The sequence below is a fragment of the Panthera leo genome, chromosome C1, assembly GCF_018350215.1.
Source record: "Panthera leo isolate Ple1 chromosome C1, P.leo_Ple1_pat1.1, whole genome shotgun sequence".
Taxonomy (NCBI): Eukaryota; Metazoa; Chordata; class Mammalia; order Carnivora; family Felidae; genus Panthera; species Panthera leo.
The window spans coordinates 156,516,710-156,537,348 of record NC_056686.1 but is presented as its reverse complement, the minus strand read 5'-3'; the positions used below and the strand labels follow the sequence as shown (position 1 = coordinate 156,537,348).

Genomic DNA, 20,639 nt, shown 5'->3' with positions numbered 1-20,639 from the left:
AAGATTTGTACCTATCACTATTTTATCCCTACCACTGAAAATAGTGCCTAGCACATAGTAGGTATTCAATAAACTATTGTATTAATGAATCAACATTACTCAGTCTCACAAAAATCCTTTCTAGGAAAAGAAAAAAGTCTGAATAAATAATTGAATTAAAGATGTATATACTCGTGTGAAGAATAGTGTGAACATGAAGATGGGACTGATCAAGTCTGCAGTAGTGTAGGAGGGGTGTGCTTGAAGTGGGCTTTCGTTGAGGAGTAGATATCACCATCCCCCCATGAGACCGTACAGCCAGCTCCTCAGCTCCTCTTGATGTTCCCCCAGGATGATGCCTTGGCATCAACTGCATTCCTGTAGGCCCCAGAGAGGAGATGTGCTCAGGTCTCTTGTCACCTTTGTGGCCGAAGATCAGGTCATGGTGGAGCCTGGTCTGCTGAGCCAGGGAGACTCCCTCCGAGGCTGCCTCTGGTCCTTCATGTCACTCTCATATATGACCTGATAGTATCTTTCCTTCCACCTAGGACTTCTCTGCTGTCCAGCAGGTTCTGCTGTGTCCCCAAACATGTACAACAGGAAGTGCTGGTAAGGTAACCCTGGAGCCCCAGCTTTGACCAAGGACAATAGAATCTAGTGAATCAACTTTTATTCCTTTCCCTCCCCTGCCCATGGTACACACACAGTAGCTTCACACAGCCTCTCTGAGAATATCCTGTGATACAAACCAATCAGCTTATTTCAAATCTGTGGCCAGCTCAGTAACTCATTCCCTTATGTTTCCTTTCTGTCTTTCTCTCACTCTCCTTTTCCCTCATTCCTGATTCACTGAAATTACACTTCCCTGGACCTGCTCTTTTTTCTAGAGAAGACAAATTAAGTTAGTATTGCTCTCCTATTCATTGCCTTTGCGAAGGTGGTGGAATTTCAGAAACATTTTGAAAGAGAAGTTTCGTTAGGCAACGGAAAGAGAATTTACTAATTATTTGTGAATCTTGCGCAAATCACTTAATATCTAAAAGCACGTTAATGCCTTCAGGATGTAAAATGTTAATGTAGAAGTTGCCCACCAATAGTGTTTTTCTTGCCTCTGTTATCCTGCTGTCACGAGGCTCCCATGAGATAACATGTGGGAAGGGGCTTATAAACTCTTTACCTCTATGCACATGTACAACACAGAAAACCTCTACCCTTTTATCTGTCCAGCATATCACCTTTAGGTACTAGCACCTTCCTACCACCCTCCATCCAAATGATTACCCCAGAAATACAGTAGAGTAAAATACCATTTTGTGTCTGACCATATTTTATTGGTCCAGGGATGGACCCTTAGCCGAAGATAGTAATTGAAGTCCTTCTTCAGGTATTGGGACGTGGATCAAGGCAGGTTTTTGTTTTGTTTTGTTCTGTTTTGTTTTTCAGTAACTTGGACTCTAGTGTTTCAAACTCGGAAACTGTTAGCCCCATCCTTCATCCTATGGGTAGAAAAAACAGAAGCTAATCAGCACCAAGAGAAAGGAATAAAGCAGACCTGTAGAATGAACTAAAGGTAAGAGATACATTTCCACATGGTACCTGAGGGCCAACTATTTTCTCCATCTTTAGGTTCCATGAAACAGTCTCCTTTCTCTATGATGAATTCCCCTTTTTGACTGTCTTGCTGTTATTTTAATACAAAGGAGTCCCACTGTACAAAACATTCCTCTAGAGTACACGTCTTTAACACTATGCGGACCTCAGTTCAGCCCCCAGGGGAAGGTTAGGCACAGACATAACCCAGCACACCTCCCGAAGAGACCACCATAGACCTGTGCAGAAAAGACTTCTAATAGTTGCCGCAGGAAACCGAAATACAACTTATTCATCAGACATGTTTGCAGCTCAATGAGAAGCAAATAGTCGGTCTGTAAATAGAAAAGATAAGGATAGAGAAAAGGTGAAAAAAGTTTTTGTTGGGAGCAGAGGGGGGTGGGGACACTGCCTACACTGCATTTTAGGAAAGTGTGTTTTGGACCCCGAATATAAAACATTATATGAGAATATACCCCCTTTTTTCCAGGCAACTGGGAAATATCAACAAAGCTAAGTATTACTTCTCATTCTCAGGCACACACCCGAGTCTTAACCCTTCTACACACATTAGACTCCACCTCATCGTTGCAGAACAGCCAGTTTAGTTGAATTTCCACCGTAAGTTGCATAACACAAAACTATAGGAATTGTTCTACAAAAAGAACACAAAGTCTACTTGGGGAGCCTGAGGTACTGACATGCAAAGCCAGATAGCATACACACCAGCACCCCTCATGAAGGCACTGGGCGATATTTGATAAATGCCCGTGTACTGCAGATAACAAGGACTTCCTGCTCAAAGGAGGAAGGAAATACTCTGTGCTGAACAGGTCAAGGAAAGCTTTGAGGGAGAAGCAGAAATGGGATCAGACTTCAAACACTGAGGAGGTTTTGAAAAGGCATGACCAAAGGAAAAAAGTGAGGAGGATTTGCTGACAAACAAAATATAGCTGAGAAGCTATATTATAAATGGCCTTTGGTATGAGGCAAAGGAATACTCCTACTTATTTTAGTGAGCACAGTATTTTTCTGTGATCATATCATGTAAGTAATTCTATAGTACGATGCCTGGTACAAAATAGATGTTCAATTATTGTAGGTTTTAAAACTACACGGATAAATTCATATATTCCTTAAAATGCAGGACAGTGCTAAAGCATTCTATTCAAACACATTCACTTCATTGATTTTAAAGAAACCTGGTTTTCATTGGGAATAATATGGAAAGATTGCCAAAGTTTATTTCTGCAGCCATTTCTCATGAATATATAACTTTCTTGCTGTGGTTGGCAAAACTATCCTAAATGTACAGTCATTTTATACTGTCAGGTAGTACTTTCTTGGGTTTTCATTTATATCATATTTAGGGAGGAGGTTAGGCAAGAAGTAGGAGGATTTGTCCCCATGGTGTGCAAGTCTCTCAAAGCAATGCAGAAAACTCAGCATCTCCTGGCATCTTAAGAAAGGGTAAGAGTATTTACCTCACAGCATTGGAGTTAGGCTAAGTTAGGGTGTGCAACATGGACAGGAACTGACTATACATTACTTTCTGGAAATTTTCCAGTAAGACTGCTCCCTCTCATGTTCACAGTCTTTTTTACAAGCATGTCAAGTATTGGAGGTCTGAAAATCTTTCTCCTCCCTCCCCTACCTTGACAGTTCCTGTCTCTGGAAAATCTTTTCTGATACTGACAACCATTAATTACTCTTGTATTCCTAGTTAAGCCAAATCACTGGCTGGAGATTCTGTCTTTTCTGTAATAATCAAAATCTATTTAAATGTTAATTTTCCCCCTTGAAATTTTCTTTAACTTACTAATGTTAAGTTAGCATCCCACTAACATTTTAAGCATGAAAAAATGTTCTATGAAACTAACAAAAGAAAAGTGAGAAACAACCAAGTTTTCCAGATTTCCAATTAGGGATTATATTCACCTTAGTTACCCATCTGTAACTTCAGAGATGTTGTCAACCAGGTATAATCAACCATGATGGCATTTCCTATGTGTACATACAGATGAATAGCATTTAGGGGGTTGGGCATCTGAGTTACTAGCCAGAAAGCCTGACTTCTACTTTCCACTATGCAAAATTTTTATAACCAAAGAGAAACTAAGAACTCAACCAGTCATCTCAATTTGTGAGAGGAATAAGTAACCTTAGATGATATTGCTTGACTTTATATAGAAACAGATATTCAGAGTTGGAAGTGACCTTGTATGCCAATGAGTACATTTCACTCTCTGTGCCCATCCAAACTATGATTAAACATCTCTGATAATAGGAGGCTCACTATTTAACAAATTGACCCATTCCATTTTGGCACACCTATCACTATTAGAAAACCCTTTAATGAAGACATTATCTTGAGAAGTGTAGCAAAATCTACTTAGGTTTCACCTTTGTAAAATATAGTATTTTTTCTCTTGGCTAGGTGGACCTAGAACAAAAGGACAAGATTCATATCTAGTCACATCACCTTGGACATGCATAGCACTCTATTTGATCACATGGAAAGGCATTAGGAAAACCTCGGAGTGAAATTCCATATCACCCAGGCATTTCTGGCCTCTGTGAATGACATAAGGTGATTTGTGGAGAATTTAGTGCTTTTTCCCCCCAATTTAGACATGGGAAGAGTAACCAGATATACCTGAAAACAAATTTTTCTTAATTTTTTATTTCAGAGAGAAAGAGAGAGAGAGAGAGACTGAGCATGCAAACAAGGGAGAGGGACAGAGGGAGAGAGAGAGAACAAATTTTGAGCAGGGCTCTATCCCACGATCCTGGGATTATGACTTGAGCCGAAATAAAGAGTTGGACACCCAACTGACTGAGCCGCCAAAGTGCCCCTCCCTGGAAAATTTTTTTAACAGTAGGTATCGTAAGAATTATTTGTTAGCTGTGTAGATACAGAAAAAAATTAAAACTCTTGAAATTTAAATCCTATAATCTTCATGAATTCTTCAGAACATGAATAATCTTATCGTATATAGCTTCTTAAAAGTTAAAATGTAAGGACAAGCAGAGAACAGAATGGCCACGTTAGATGTAGACACTGGGTGGTTCACTGGGTGCACTTACTAGCTAAATTCCTTTATGCCAAACAGTACTTTTAGATGGCAGGCAATTCATATCAATTCCACAGCAGCGTTAGGAGTTAGCATGGACCATAGTCCTATTGAGTTGCTTTGAGAACAGTTACAGCTGTAACCTATGAAATCCAAGATGGATGGCAAGAATATACAATGTTACAGAAAAGTAGATTACAAATGCAAATATCTTTAGGAGCCAAATAGGTAACAAAATGGATAGAATAAGTCCAGATGACAGAAAAAAGTGTGGACCAGAGATTATACAGGCATTCAAATTCTTCCTTTCCTTTTTCTTCTTGCTTTTTTGTTGTGCTATTTGTTTATTAAAAACAATGGATGGACAGGGCACCTGGGTGACTCAATCTGTTAAGCATCTGATTTCTGGATTTCAGCTTGGGTCATATATCATGGTTCATGAGATCGAGCCCACCTTGGACTCTATGCTGACAGCATGGAGCCTGCTTGGGATTCTCTCTCTCTCTTCCTCTCTGTCCCTCCCCCACTTGCGCTTTCTCTCTCTCTCAAAATAAATAAATAAACATTTAAAAAAAACCACAATCCCTATCAAAATACCATCAGTATTGTTTGCAGAGCTAGAACAAACAACCCTAAAATTTGTATGAAACCACAAAAGAGCCCAAATAGTCAAACCAGTCCTGAAAAAGAAAAACAAAACTGGGAGTATCTCTGGATTTTGAGTTATATTATGAAGCTGTAGTGACCAAGACAGTATGGTACTGGCACAAAAACAGACACATAGATCAATGGAATAGAATAGAAAACCGAGAAATGGATCCACAACTATATGGTCAACTCATCTTCAACAAAGCAGGAAGGAATATTCTGTGGAGAAAAGACAGTTTATTTAACAAATGGTGTTAGGAAAACCGGACAACTACATGCAGAAGAATGAACCTGGAACACTTTCTTATACCATACATAAAAATAAATTCAAAATGGATGAGAGACTTACATGTAAGACAGGAAACTATCAAAATCCTAGAGGAGAACACAGGTAGTAACTTCTTTGACCTTGGCCAGAGCAACATCTTATTAGACACATCACCAAAAGAAGGGAAACAAAAGCATGAATTACTGGGACTTTATCAAGATAAAAAGCTTCTGCACAGAGAAAGAAAATAATCAACAAAACTAAAAGGCAGCATACGGAATGAGAGAAGATATTTGCAAACAATATATCTGATAAAGGGTTAGTATCCAAAATCTATACAGAACTTATCAAACTCAACACCCAAAAAACAATCCAGTGAAGAAATGAGCAAAAGACATGAATAGACACTTTTCCAAAGAAGACATCCGGATAGCTAATAGACACAAGAGAAGAAACTCAACATCACTCATCACCAGGGAAATACCAATCAAAACCACAATGAGATACCACCTCACACCTGTCAGAATGATGAAAATTAACAACACAAGAAACAACAGATGTTGGCAAGGATATGGAGAAAGGGGAAGCCTCTTGCACTGTTGGTGGAAATACAAACCTGTGCAGCCACTCTGGAGAACAGTATGGTGATTCCTCAAGAAAACTGATAATAGAACTACTCTATAATCCAGCAATTTCACTATTAGGTATTTTCCCAAAGTGTGCAAAAATACAGATTCAAAGGGGTACATGCACCCCAGTGTTTATAGCAGTATTTTCAACAATAGCCAAACTATGGAGAGAACCTAAATGTCCACCAAGTGATGAATGGATAAAGAAAATGTGATATATATATAAATATATATACATATGTATTTATATATATATGTATGTACACACACACGCACGCGCACACACACACACACACACACACTCACACACACACACACACACACTGGAATATTATTCAGCCATCAAAAAGAATGAAATCAGGACATCTGCAATGACATGGATAGAGCCAGAATGTATTATGCTAAGCAAAATAAGTCAATCAGAGAAAGATAAATACCATATGATTTCATTCATATGTGGAATTTAAGAAGCAAAACAGATGAGCATAGAGGAAAAGGTGGGGGGGGGGGGGCGGGAGAAGAGAGGGAAACACACCACAAGAGACTCTCTTAGTGATAGAGTACAAACTGTGGGATGATGGAGGGATGTGGGTGGAAGATGGGTGAGATGGGCTAGATGAGTACTAAGGAGGCGTTTTTTTTGTGATGAGCACTGGGTGTTGTATGTAAGTGATAAATCACTGAATTCTACTCCTGAGACCAATATTGTACTGTATGTTAATTAAGTGAAATTTAATACAAATTAAAGAAAAAAAACAATGGATAGGCAAGTCAACACATCTGTTGGCCAGTGTGTGCAATTTTTAGTTACTTCCTTGTCTTCACATCTGAAGGACTAAATGCATTTTAGGAGGCCATATTTTAAAAGGAATACTTTTTTGTAAAAAATGGAATTTGTCCAGAGAATAACAATCAGGATGATGAGGCATATGGAAATCTTGAAGAGACGTTTAGTATACATGTTAGGTGTACTAACTTTGGAGTTTAAAGAAAGTGGGCTTAAGTTCTAGCTTTGGCAATAATAGTTTTTCCTTAGAAAAATTACTAGACCTCTTGAAACCTTATTTTCTTCACATGAGCAAAGAGAATAGTACTATCTACCACATGGGGTTAAAGTAAAATTGAAATGAGATCATGTAAAGTGTTTAATATTTAAATGGAGGCAGTTAACATGTATTGTAACAACAGTGAAAATTTCACTATTTCAGGGAAGGAAGACATAGACTGTGTTGAGATCAGCTACCTTCAAGTCAGGCTAAGTTTTTCACTGCTGGGATTAGTAGAATTGACTTTCACTCAGCAGAGAGGGTGAGGACAACATAAGGAAGGGAAAGACAGGGGAATGGTGGGAGGTTTCAGAAGCCCATGCACCCTGCTGTGTGATTCCTCATGACATTGTCGCTGCTAAGCTGCCATAAACATATTAGACACAAACTGCTGAAGACCAGTGACATTTTGTGGAGGCTCATAAAGGGACTAGGTTTTGATCCAAGAAGCTTCTACAAACAAGGAGGACGATAGATATAAGCTGAAGAGAATTTAAGGAATTGTGGAGATGGAGTGTAAATCTCAGGAGGTCAAGAATCTGGAATTTGAGTCAAGTGTGTGGAGAGGGTATGGTCTATGAAGACAGGTGTATTCCAGTCACTGTGGGAATCATGGCAGAAACCAGAGAAAAAAGTGTTGTTGGGAGACCCAGTATGTTCCAATAGTGGAAGGGGCATTGACTTGATTTGTACACTACCAAAGGGCAGAACTCGGGACAATTGGCTAAATGCCTATGAGGCTCATTTTATCTCCATAGAGGAAATGTGTAACGCTGAACACAGATGAATCAGCAGCCTCATCAAGCGGTGAACTTCTTATTGTGGGAAGTATTCAGGCAGAGGTCTACAAATGTTGACAAATGTTGGAATAGGTATTCCTATATGAAACTGACTTGGAAATTGATGTCCCTCTGAATTCTCTTTAATATTTTAAACTTATGTAAAGCACTGTGGAGAGAAGGGCAGGGATAAAACCAGAATCTGCCTTGCCCTAAGTAGCTTCTTCAGTTAGAAAAAGACACAAGGCAGTCCACTAATACTTTAGGACCTCTTCAGTTCTAAACCTCTACTCTTTTGGAGGGTAGAGGGAAGAAGAAATGAGGAGAAAAAATGGAAGAGAGGAAAAAGCAGAAAGTAATTACTGTCAGACTGAAGCACATCCAAAAGTTAGAGAAATTTCAAAGTATAAAGAAATAAATCACTTCTTGCTTTATTCTATAATAAATCCTGAAATGTCCAAAGGGCCATGTGGGAAGATGTTGCTAGCTGCCTGCATGATCCCATCAGAAAACAAAATCAGGACTCCTAGGTGGCTCAGTCGGTTAAGCGTCCGACTGCAGCTCAGGTCATGATCTCATGGTTTGTGAGTTCGAGCCCCACATCAGGCTCTGTGCTGACAGCTCAGAGCCTGGAGCCTGCTTTGGATTCTGTGTCTCCCTCTCCCCTGCTCATGCTCTGTCTCTCTCAAAAATAAATAAAAGTAAAAAAGAAAAAAATGAAAGAACCTAGGCCACATGGTTATATTGCAGTATCTGTTAGTTACCAGATTTCCTCCCTAGCACTTTGAACGTTTTTCTGTGATTTTTTTTAAGTGGGAAGTTAGACATCAGAAATCATTCTATTACTTGAGAATTGATACTACCTAAAATGGCTGTGTTCTTCCTTTCTCTCATTAGTTGTTTAAGATTGGAGTTTAAGATCATTCTCATGTGTGGACCCAAGAAGATAGGGTAGAATTTTCAAGGTAACTTTCACTCACAGTAGTTGTTTGTCATTTAATTTTGCCTTCAGAGGTGCATCTAAAGCAAATATTCATGTCCAAGTCTGAAATAATCATTACCTGACAATCCTTAACATATATTAAATTAAACTCTGCATGCTTATATTTGGAAAGTACACATATTTTTAAAAGTCTTCCCAGTAAAATTAAAAAATATATATAATGTATAATATATATATCTATATATATATATCTATCTATATATATATCTATATATACATCTATAGATGTATATATAGATATATATATAGATATATATATCTACATAGTAACCAAACAGATCAGTCCTCTTTCATTGTTAAATTTGGTACAGCACTGATGCCTAGATAGAAGAATGATATCGTAAATATCCCAAGGAATTAATTGATTTCATTTAATTGAATTTGAGACCAATAAACCACAATCCCTTCTGCTGCCCTAATCTCATGTGATATTGTAAACAATCAGCTCCATGTGATGGATGTGTCTAGGCTGAGATGTTTCTATTTGTCTTGAATTTTTATGATCTCTAAATTCACTTAAACTTTAAAATGCAATTAAAACACAGTGTAATCGGAATTAAGAAGAAAAAAAACAAGCTTTCAAACTCTGCACAGATGTGGGTTATTAGAAGATTTAGGTTCTTTGAATATACCAGCTATATATTTTTCAGAAGGCCTCCCAAGTGGTTGCCACAGAATTATTAACAAAATCCAGGGCCCTGGAACCTAAATGGTTATGAATGATTTGGCTTAAAAGATTTTTGCTGTCCTCATTTGCATTGTAAAATGGACTTCAGCTCTAAGTTTAGGGAGAAGTTTTAGAAGCTTTGACATGGCAAGTTGCCATGAGAATATTTTCCCTGTGGGGAAATGAAACTCAAATGTGCTAATTAAGGGTGCTTAATATCCCTCAAAATTAATTCTTTGTTACCTGCAGTGATTTAATTATTCCCTTATGGAAAGCTCAGAAATGCCCTGCATCTTTAAATAGCAGTGGCCACTCATTGCTTCTGAGTCAACATCCACTTTGTGGGTATTTCTTCTACTCATTGGCTACAGCAGTGGGCAAAGAGAAGATTCTAGATGTCACAATAAAGCAGTAAGATCAATTTTCACTGGTGGTGAAATCAGTTTCATTGATGTCATCATCCCTCATATAAAAGAACCTTCCAGGAAAAAAATCATTATAGCAATAAAAATGAAAGGAGGAGAAGGCTTGTAGTTAACACAAGGTAATTCTGGCTAAGCTCCCAACCACCAGGAGCAGTCAGCCTGCCTTTTCCAGAAAAGTAAAAGTCAGTGCTCTAAGAGGATGTTGGTTGAACTGAGAGATAACTGATCATATATAAGACTTTATGTTTAGGCAAAAGGCTTGAGTGTTATCCAGGCAATTACTGTTTCTCCTGGAATTCTTCTTGAATCAAGTAACTCCATATAGCTATGGGGCACGATAAAAGCTTTCAATGTAGGGACATATCTTAGGCTCAAATGACATTTCTTCTGGTAGCCAGCTCTGACCACACAATCTGAAATTGCTGTCCAACCCCTCTGTCAAAGCCCCCCTCCCCTGCTTTATTGCTTTCACTTCACTCAGGGCCATCTGAAATCATCTTGTGGGGTTACTTATTTACTAGTTTATTACTGTCTTCCCACCTTGAGCATGTGGGCTCTGGGAGAGGAGGGCCCAGGCCGTCTTAACTCACAGCTCTACCCCATGCCGTGAGCAGCCCTTGGGCACGTGAAGGATGTTCCGTAAATCATTATTGAAGGAGTGAAGTGCAGACTATTTTTTTAATGCCCAACTAACTTCTAACAATCAAAAAAAGGTTTATTCTGGAGCCTAAGCCAGGAAAGGAGCTAGAAGTCCTATGTAAGCAACGCAGAATTCATGTATTTAATAAGATAATTATATGTGGATGCACAGTCACCTGAACACACAGACCTTTGCACTGAAGCTCTCTGGTCAGGCTAGTTTGACCAGAACTGAAGAAAACTTAGTTCAAACTGAGGACTTGGCAGGACTTGCCATATTATTCATTCTCCTGGGCTGCATCGTTCTCAGCTTAACCCTCGTCTATCACATGCATATTCATTTTTGGTCAATTTAACAAATGCTCGTAGACTAACCCTTAAATACTGTGGGAATGAGAAAATGCTACAGAGCTTCAGGGAAGATGGGCAGCTCAGTGCTGATGACAGGACCTAAAACGGACAAGCTGAAATACTTAACGGTTCACCAGCCTGCTAAGCTCTGTGTGTACTTTCTTTAACTGGGACCAAGGAAACAAGTAGGGGAACCCCCTTAGATTCCCCATCCTCAGGGATCAGAGAGGTCAAGTGAGCTTCTGCCTACTCCAATTCCCTGAGGCTCCCAACATATTAAAATAAATAACAATAACAAAATGGCTCTACAGAATTACAAATTTGGCATGTTAGAAACTCTGCAATTAACATTATTAACATGGACAAACAATGCAGTATATTTTGCTTTTATAAGATAATTATAAAATCTGTTTAAAAAGCATGAATTCAGGGGTTCCTGGGTGGTTCAGTCAGTTGAGCGACCGACTTCGACTCAGATCATGATCTCACAGTTCGTGGGTTCAAGCCCCATGTCAGGCTCTGTGCTGACAGCTCTGAGCCTGTAGCCTGCTTCAGATTCTGTGTCTCCCTTCTCTCGACCTCTCCCCTGCTTGCACTCTGTCCCTTTCTTTCTCAAAAATAAAATAAACATTAAAAAAAAAAAGCATGAATTCATAGAGAACAATGGGTAATATAGTCTGGCATAAAGGCTGATAGGGAATGTCTCCTGCCTTTGCTGTCGGCAAAACTGTACAATCCTAGATATTAGGGCATTTTGACCTGAATTCCAGAAGGTCAAATGTCTACCTTTGAGACACTTTATTTTGTTTTATTATTATTTTTTTAATGCCTATTTATTTTGGAGACAGAAAGAGAGAGAGAGAGACAGAGTGTGAGCAGGGAGAGGCAGAGAGAAGGAGACACAGAATCCAAAGGAGGATCCAGGCTCCAAGCTGTCAGCACAGAGCCCAACGCGGGTCTTGAACTCACAAACAGTGAGCCGAAGTCCTGATGACCTGAGCTGAAGTCGGACGCTTAACTGACTGAGCCACCCAAGTGTCCCCTTTGAGGCACTTTATAAACAGGAAGTCTAGGGCCCCTGAGCAAGTTACACCCTCTGACCTTAGGCCCACCTATGTCCTGATGTAGACCTGCACTTCTGCTACTTCTCCTCCTAACTTTGCTTGGGCTGCAGAACCTAGGAAGTCTATCCTGATGGCTTGGGGAACAATTTGCACTGGTGTGCATGTATGTAGTATATCCTCAATTAATCTTATGTTACTTAAACATATGGATGTGGTTTTCTTTGCCTCCTATACTAAAGATAGGACCTATTTGATCTATGGACTAACTTTTAAACTGCATGCTAGAGCTGCTGAAGGGCAAACATAGCAGCTCAAGTGGAATTAGACCATTTGTCAGTTATAGTCAGTTTGAAAAAAATTGTCATGAGGTGAAAAGCTTGCTATATCTCCTTGTGAGATCTGATTTCACCTGTTCTTACCTAGCAGGAAGCACAAATAGAGTCATTTGCTCAGGCTTTCTAAGATTAGCCAAAGTAAAGAGATAATAGGGTCATTGCAGGCATCAATTTTCTGGACTCCACGCCATTCTCAGAAATGCTTTTTGACTAGGCTTCAACTCTTCATAGAGCTCAGTGAAGAAAACCCCTTCTCACCATCAAAAAGGAATAACAAATCATTCTAGAAAAACTTCATATCTTAGGCTTTAAATAATGGGGATTTGTTTCAATTCTTTAACACTAAAGAAGATGAACAATGCTATTGCAAAAGCACAGGGGAAAGGCCATAACAGCGAAGTAACCCTACTCCCTTACCCCATCTTTCTGTAGGTCCCCTTCAGGCAAGGGGCAGATTTACTCTCCTCCCATACATGTCCTTCCACCTTGCAAACCTTTGTCTCCTCTAGGAATGACTGTCAATGGTCAACATTTGGCCCCTGGTTGAGAATTTTAGCACAAATCTCAGCCTTTCTTTTCCTGTACCATTGGAAAATATCTAATGAGAGACCTCTGAAAGACAAAGCCATGAAAATACAACTCAAGGAAACAAAATAGAATCCTGGAGATGAAAGATAAGTTTTCCATAGATTTCTACCCAGTGCATGTAGCCTGCCCTTTAAGCTATCCCAACTGGCTTGGCAATATGCAAGGTGCATCCAGAAGTCTTATACATCAGCGGAATTACAGGAGCTGCCTGGTATCTGGAACACCCATATAACTTCCAGTCCTTCATATAAAAGGCTCTGCATAACTCTCCTTGGCTGTAGGACAAATGCAGCCTCTTTTGTGGGCAATCAGGGCTCATCACAACTGGCTTCCAAGCTCTCTTCCCTAATCCATCTTTGAGGCTCTCACCCAAACATATAACTTTGCATCCATTCCCTGATGACCCAGTCTTCCTCTCTCATGCCATGTATTTATACAAGCCCTTCTTCTTTTTATTATTATTATTATTATTATTATTATTATTTTATTATTTTCCCTGTTCGGAGTGCCTTTCTCTTTCTTCTTTACCTGTCAACATTGTATGTGTAAGCTAATTCCCATCTCAAAAATCACCTTCTGGAATTTTTCCTGGATCCCATCAGAGTTAAAATAAATCCTTCTCTACTTGGTGCTACCACAGGACCCTGAGGACCCTCCCACCATGCCTATTGTCTTCTTTATCACACCGCTGGTTCCCTCAGCACAGGGACTAGTTCCTATTTCAGCCATATCATCCCAGGGCCCAATGAAGATTTGTGGACATAGTGGGTATTTTTTTTTCCTTTTTTTTTAACTATTTATTTATTTATTTATTTATTTATTTTTGAGACAGAGAGAGACAGAGCATGAATGGGGGAGGGGCAGAGAGAGAAGGAGACACAGAATCGGAAGCAGGCTCCAGGCTCCAAGCCATCAGCCCAGAGCCCGACGCGGGGCTCGAACTCACAGACCGTGAGATCGTGACCTGAGCTGAGGTCGGATGCTTAACCGACTGAGCCACCCAGGCGCCCGCATAGTGGGTATTTAATAAAGTTTGGTCTAATTAGGTTTCTTAGGAAAATGACAGCTAAGAGCTAATTTGGGGTAGGAAACAGTTGATAAGAATAGTAGAAGAATTCAACAGTAAGAATGCCTCAGTGTAAGTGCAAGCTTCACCTCTTACAAGTTACATGGCCTTAGACAACTCACTATATCTTTAAGCCTCAGTTTCCTCATCTGAAAAAAAAGGAGTATTTTCACAAAAGGGGTATCTCACAGAGCTATTGGGAGAACTCTATGAATTCATTTAGCACAGTGCCCAGTGCTTAGTGAGAATTTAGTGCATTACTTCTTCCTACCCATTGTCCTCCCCTCTTCTCCTCCTCCTCTTCATTGCTGCTGCTGCTGCTGCTGCTACTACCACGAGGAGTAGTAGTAGTATCTTAATACCGTAAGGGGCAGGCCAGATGTGGAATGTAAAGCCTTCTGCTACCTCTCCCACAGCTGAGCTCGGATTCCTGGGCTACGTCTAAGGAAGAATTTCCCTTTATGTGAGGAGAACTGTAGCTGTTACCATATCATGGCCCTGATATCTTGACGGAGTACAGAGAAGCCTGGGAAACTTTTTTCTTCCCACAGCTTTGATTAGAGAATCTGTCTTTGGTTTAATCCCTCTTTTGTTTTGGGAAAACTATCTCACTAGTTCTTTGAGACATCGTGTAAAAAAGGAAACGTCTACCCTCTGCTTTACCAGAAACCATGATGTCCCCAATAATTGGATGACCCTGGTTTAGCCCTCAAAGTCAGAGTTTATGTGTGCTGTATAAATTATTGCATCACTGAGTTGAGCGTCTTCACGTAGACTTTGTTGCAGTGTTTTCATGGAACAGAAAAAGATGAATGTTTCTAACCCTTGCAGGAGTGAGTTTGGAGATCCAGGCTGAATTATTGTTTCTCCTTAGATAGCACTGGGGTTGGGAGTGAGGTGAGGGGAGTTTTTTTGCTTTATTTGTTAGCATCAATGACAGAAGAATGAGAAGGATGTGTCGGCTAACTTGAAAGGATGGCTTTCATGTGACCATGCCCCTGGGAAAAGCAGTACTGCTTCTCTGCCCAGGTGACATGACATAGTGTGACCCAGAGTTGGGACAGGGTCATTGCTCCCACCTGTATGCAAAACTAGCTCCCCTCTGGCTCCGTCAGCAGCTGGTGAAGCAAGAAGACCCAGCTCCCTTGCACTGATATTCTCAGAAGCCCACCATTGCCGGAGGGAACAAGCAACTTGGTAGCTGTCATAGTGGCTTGGAGGAAAGATGAGTTGGTGGACATCTTTAAGAACTATAGAAATAGTAAGGAAAAAAGGGAAACATCTCTTTTTTATTTTAGAGAGAGAGAGGGAGTGAGCGTGAGTAGGGAAGGAGGGCACAGGGCAAGAGAGAAAATCCCAAGCAGGCTCCATGCTCAGAGTGGAGCCCAGCACAGGGATCGATCCCACAACCCTAGGATCATGACCTAAGCCAAAATCTAGAGTCAGATGCTCAACCAACTGAGTGTCCCAGGAGCCCCAAAAAGGAAACATTTCCAAGAAAAGGGAGAGGTCTTGAGCTCTTGTAACTTGGACTTTAAAATTATTGTGAAATTGGGGTGCCTGGGTGGCTCAGTTGGTTGAGTGTCTGACTTCGGCTCAGGTCATGATCTCGTGGTTTGTGGGTTCGAGCCCTGTGTCAGGCTCTGTGCTGATAGCTCAGAGCCTGGAGCCTGCTTCGGATTCTGTGTCTCCCTCTCTCTCTGCCCCTCCCCCGCTTGTGCTCTGTCTCTCTGTCTCTCAAAAATGAATAAATGTAAAAACAAAAATTTAAAATTATTGTGAAATCATGTTACCATCCACTGCTCCAGGTTTATGAAACTTGTGGCACACTGTTTAAATAAACAAATATTTGTATATTTGAAATAGATTAGGTTTTTATTTTATGTTTATTTTGAGAGAGGGAGAGAGAGAAAGAGAGAGGGAGAGAGATAGCCACAGCGTGAGTGGGAGAGTGGCAGAGAGAGAGAGAGAGAGACAGAGAATCCCACGCAGGCTCCACAGTGTCAGTGCAGAGCCTGACATGGGGCTTGAACCCATGAAACTGTGGGATCGTGACCTGAGCTATAACCAAGAGTCGGACGCTCAACCAACTGATCCACCCTGAAATAGATTAGTTTTCTAAAGTTTAAAGCTAGAAAGAATTTGGGGTGGGAGGTATAATAGCAATGGTGATTTTTTTTTTTTAAGAGAATAGATTCTGGAAATGAGCAGATTTCTATCTTGGCTTTTATTTTTACTAGTTGTATGATCACAAGCAATTTACTCTCTGTAAGCCCCTGTTTTTAGTCTATAAAATAAAGTATGTAGCAGATTGTATTTTTCTTTTTTTTTTTTTTTAATTTTTTTTTAACGTTTATTTATTTTTGAGACAGAGAGAGACAGAGCACAAGCGGGGGAGGGTCACAGAGAGAGGGAGACACAGAATCTGAAACAGGCTCCAGGCTCTGAGCTGTCAGCACAGAGCCCGACGCGGGGCTCCAACTCACGGACCGCGAGATCATGACCTGAGCCGAAGTCGGACGCTTAACCGACCGAGCCACCCAGGCGCCCCAGATTGTATTTTTCAAAAGCCATCCAAAGACGGCGGCATGAGTGTATATTCTGTCCCAATGTTGTTCTCATGAACTGACATTAACTTTCCTTCATCAAGAGATGGGATCTATATTCTCTTCCCTTGAATCTGGGCTGAACTTTGAAACTGCCTCAACCAAAAGAATTTGGCAGAAGTGATGTGACTTCCAGTGAAGTCATAATCAGCCATTGGCTTCTGCCTAGAGCATATGTGCTCTCTTTGTCTGTGTCTCTCTTGTGCAACACTTACCTTTGCAACCCAGTCACCATGTTGTGAGGAAGCCCAGGCCACATATGGGTGTCCTAATCAACATCTCCACTGACAGCCAACATCAACCACTAGACATGTCAGTGAATGAGCCTGTGGATGATTCCAGGATCCAGCCTTCAAGTCCTCCAACTGAGACCTCAGACCTCACGGTGTAGAGATACGTCAAACTCATTATGCTTTGTCTGATTTACAGACCCACAGAACCATAAGAGATGACAAAGGATTATTGTTTTTGTAAGCCCCTAAGTTTTGTGGTAATTTGTTAAGCAACAATAGAAACTAAAGTAAGAGGTAATAGTAAGTGAGCCATGGTGGTATTATGCGGATTGAAAGAAATAGTACACTGCTTATTTAGCACAGCAATGAGTGCTTAATAGTAATAGATACTTTTATTATAACAAAATAGGCAATTACTAAGCACAACTTTGAAGTGATGGGGGTTCTCTCTTTTAACAGATATTGAGGGAGAGAAAAAAGAAGTTGAAATGTATGAGGAACCCAGTGTAGAAGCCAGAGGTCTGTAGGGTTTTCCTTGAATCAAGTCATGTGTAGACTTTGATTTTACCCCTCTAAAAGAGGTCCTCTTAAAATTCCTGAAGCTGGAAACTCAAGATGGGAAAGAGAAGATATTTGTCAGGGCCACTGTCATATCCGGATACTTTTAACTATTAACCCTCCATCCTTTGGTAAGCACCACTCTTTTTTTTTTTTTTTTATGTTAGTTTTTGAGAGAGAGACAGAGTATGAGTGGGGGAGGGGCAGAGAGAGAGGGAGACATAGAATCTGAAGCAGGCTCCAGGCTCTGAGCTGTCAGCACAGAGCCCAATGCCGGGCCCAAACCCAGGAACAGCCAGATCATGACCTGAGCCGAAGTCAGATAGTTAACTGACAGAGCCACCCAGGCACCCCAACACCAGTCTTTAAGAGAAGCTAGCTTCTATAGGCATTTAAAGTGGATTCTCCAGTCATTATTTTCTAAGTAACCTACCACATGGTGGTCTAATATTAGTTTCTCAGAATATTTGAATAAAGTATCAGATTATCATAAAGCCCTTCTAAGGATTTCTTCAATGGGAACTTGGGGATATGCTGATTTTCTCCTGAATCACTCAGGTAATGACAATGTCATCATTCTTGGAATTTGCTCTAGTTTCCATCCATAATTTTGATGAAGCTAGCTGTGGGCCATTGAACATTGTCCAATGACCAAGGGTATCAACCAGGAAAGTAAAGAAAATAGCCCACTAATACTTCTAAACTTATTTTCCACGAAAACAAAAAAGGTGATAAAGTATTATAAATTTAGCAGTGGAGGGGTGCTTGGATGGCTCAGTCAGTTAAGTGTCTAATTTTGGCTCAGGTCATGATCTCACAGTTCATGAGTTCAAGCCCCACATCAGGCTCTCCACTATCAGTGCAGAGCCTGCTTTGGATCCTCTGTCCCCTTCACTCTCTACCTCTCTCTCTCTCTCTCTCTCTCTCTCTCTCTCAAAAACAAACAAACAAAAGTCAGCAGTGGAATAAGGACAGTGAAAATCAACTGGAACATGTATCTTTTTTTTCTTTGTTCGTGAATATCCATTATATATAGAATTTGCAATTCACTCAGATTATAAGCAATTATTTTATAAGCAACAATTTAAAAAGAGAGACCTTAGCAGTGGCATCTCTGGCACAGTAGCTGAGGAAACAGCTTTTATGTTAAATTTCACTTTAACATCCTTTAAATCATCTTATAACTCTGCTATTCCATATACTAGTAAATTTAGATACCACTTATTGACTGCTTTCTCTTGTTCTGTGCGCTACACTAATCAGTTTGTATATATTCTCTCATTATAATCCCCATCATGATCAATCTTATGACATAGGCATCACTAGCTCCAACTTTCTCGTGTGGAAATTAAGAGTTAGAGAAGAGAGGTCAAACAGTTTCTAAGAAGAGGAACCAAGATATGCGCCGGAAACTATGCCTTGCTCGTTACACAGCATTGCCTCTACTATTGGCTGAGGTCTCTTCTCCACTCTGCATGTGCAAAAGCAAGTTCAAGTGTTGCCTCCTCTTGGATGGTTTCCTGCTCACCATCTTCCCCTGTATGTTCCCCCGTCCCCAACACACATGAAGTACTCTCCCCTTTCTCTCTAAACTTGCATATCAATGCCGGCCACATATGTGATTTTAAAGTTTCCAGTAGCCACATAAAAAAGTGCAAAGAGGGGCGCCTGGGTGGCTCAGTCAGTTGTGTCCAACTTTGGCTCAGGTCATGATCTCACGGTTCCTGAGTTCAAACCCCACACAGGGCTCAGTGCTGAGAGCTCAGAGCCTGGAGCCTGCTTCGGATTCTGTGTCTCCCTCTCCCTCTGCCCTCCCCCACTCGCACACTGTCTCTGTCTCTCAATAATAAATAAACATTAAAAAAAATTTTAAAGTGCAAAGAAACAGGTTAAATTAATTATATACTTTATCTAACCCAGTATATCCAAAATATTATCACCTCCACATATAATCAATATAAAAATTGATTTTTTTTAGATGAGATGTTTTACATTTTTTTGCACTGAACCTTCAAAATCCAGTGTGTATTTTATACTTACGGTACATCTCAACTCAAACTACGCACAAATGCCAAAAAGCAGTAACTAATGGCCGTTCTATTGGACTGTGCAGTTCTGTAGCCTTTAGCACATATTGTTTCCCTCTTACATAACATAATGTAAGTTTCTTGAGGTCTGGAAATGAGGCAGATTCATCTTTGTATTTCCCAACGTCCACAGAATATTATGCATAATAAATATTTGAGTCAGTGTGTGAGTCAAGAAAACAAGCTGTCACGCCGTACTGAATTCGTGGAAGAGAAGTCATCTGTGCCACGTCGAGTCATAGGGAGTTCGTGAAAGTCATTTTTGCGGTCTTTGGGGCTGGTTGCTCAGAGAAACTGCCAAGAAAGAAAAAGAAAAAGATTGTTGGGGGTGGGGGGTAGGGAAAAAAGAAGACAGAGACAAAGCACAAGATCACTTTCTGGTTAGCATTTGAAAAAAGAAAATGAGATAACCAAACGGTGATGGGAGGGGGAGGGGCGACTATAAGTGACTCAACCGTCTGAAAATAATAGAGCAGTAAGTGTTGCTTAGTATAAAAGAATTCTTCAGGGCTCTCTAGTGTGGCTTACAGGCTTGAAACACATCTTGAGTGAGTATTTCCAGCATATAAAAGTGGCATATTTGAAGAGAATAAAATTTTTTTGGCCACTCAGGTTATATTTGATTGACTGAGCATTGAACAAGTAAAACCCATTAAAAAAAAAAAAAAAGTTATGAGGGGCGCCTGGGTGGCTCAGTCAGTTAAGCGTCGACTCTTGGTTTTGGCTCAGGTCATGATCTGGCAGTTTCGTGGGTTTAAGCCCCGCATCAGGCTCTGGGCTAGCAGGGCAGAGCCTGCTTGGGATTCTCTCTCTTTCCTTTTCTCTCTGCCCCTCTCCCACTCACACTGTCTGTGTCTCTGTCAAAATAAATAAATAAACTTTAAAAAATCAGTTATTAATAAGTATCCTAAGAATTTGCCTAGTTTTTTTTTCAGTTTTTCATTTTTCAGCAAGTAGCTGTTACAGTATGAAAATATAGCTTCACAGTATATTCATTGTATTGT

General features: G+C 40.3%; 1 long non-coding RNA gene across 1 annotated transcript in view; it reads left to right on the top strand.

Moving 5' to 3' along the window:
* LOC122226202 overlaps positions 1–20,639 on the top strand; it is an 80,724-nt gene that overhangs the window by 3,826 nt on the left and 56,259 nt on the right. Inside the window, exons 2-3 of the long non-coding RNA XR_006205519.1 lie at positions 528–588; positions 1,423–1,549. This is a non-coding gene — a long non-coding RNA (uncharacterized LOC122226202). The remainder of the gene's footprint in view (positions 1–527; positions 589–1,422; positions 1,550–20,639) is intronic.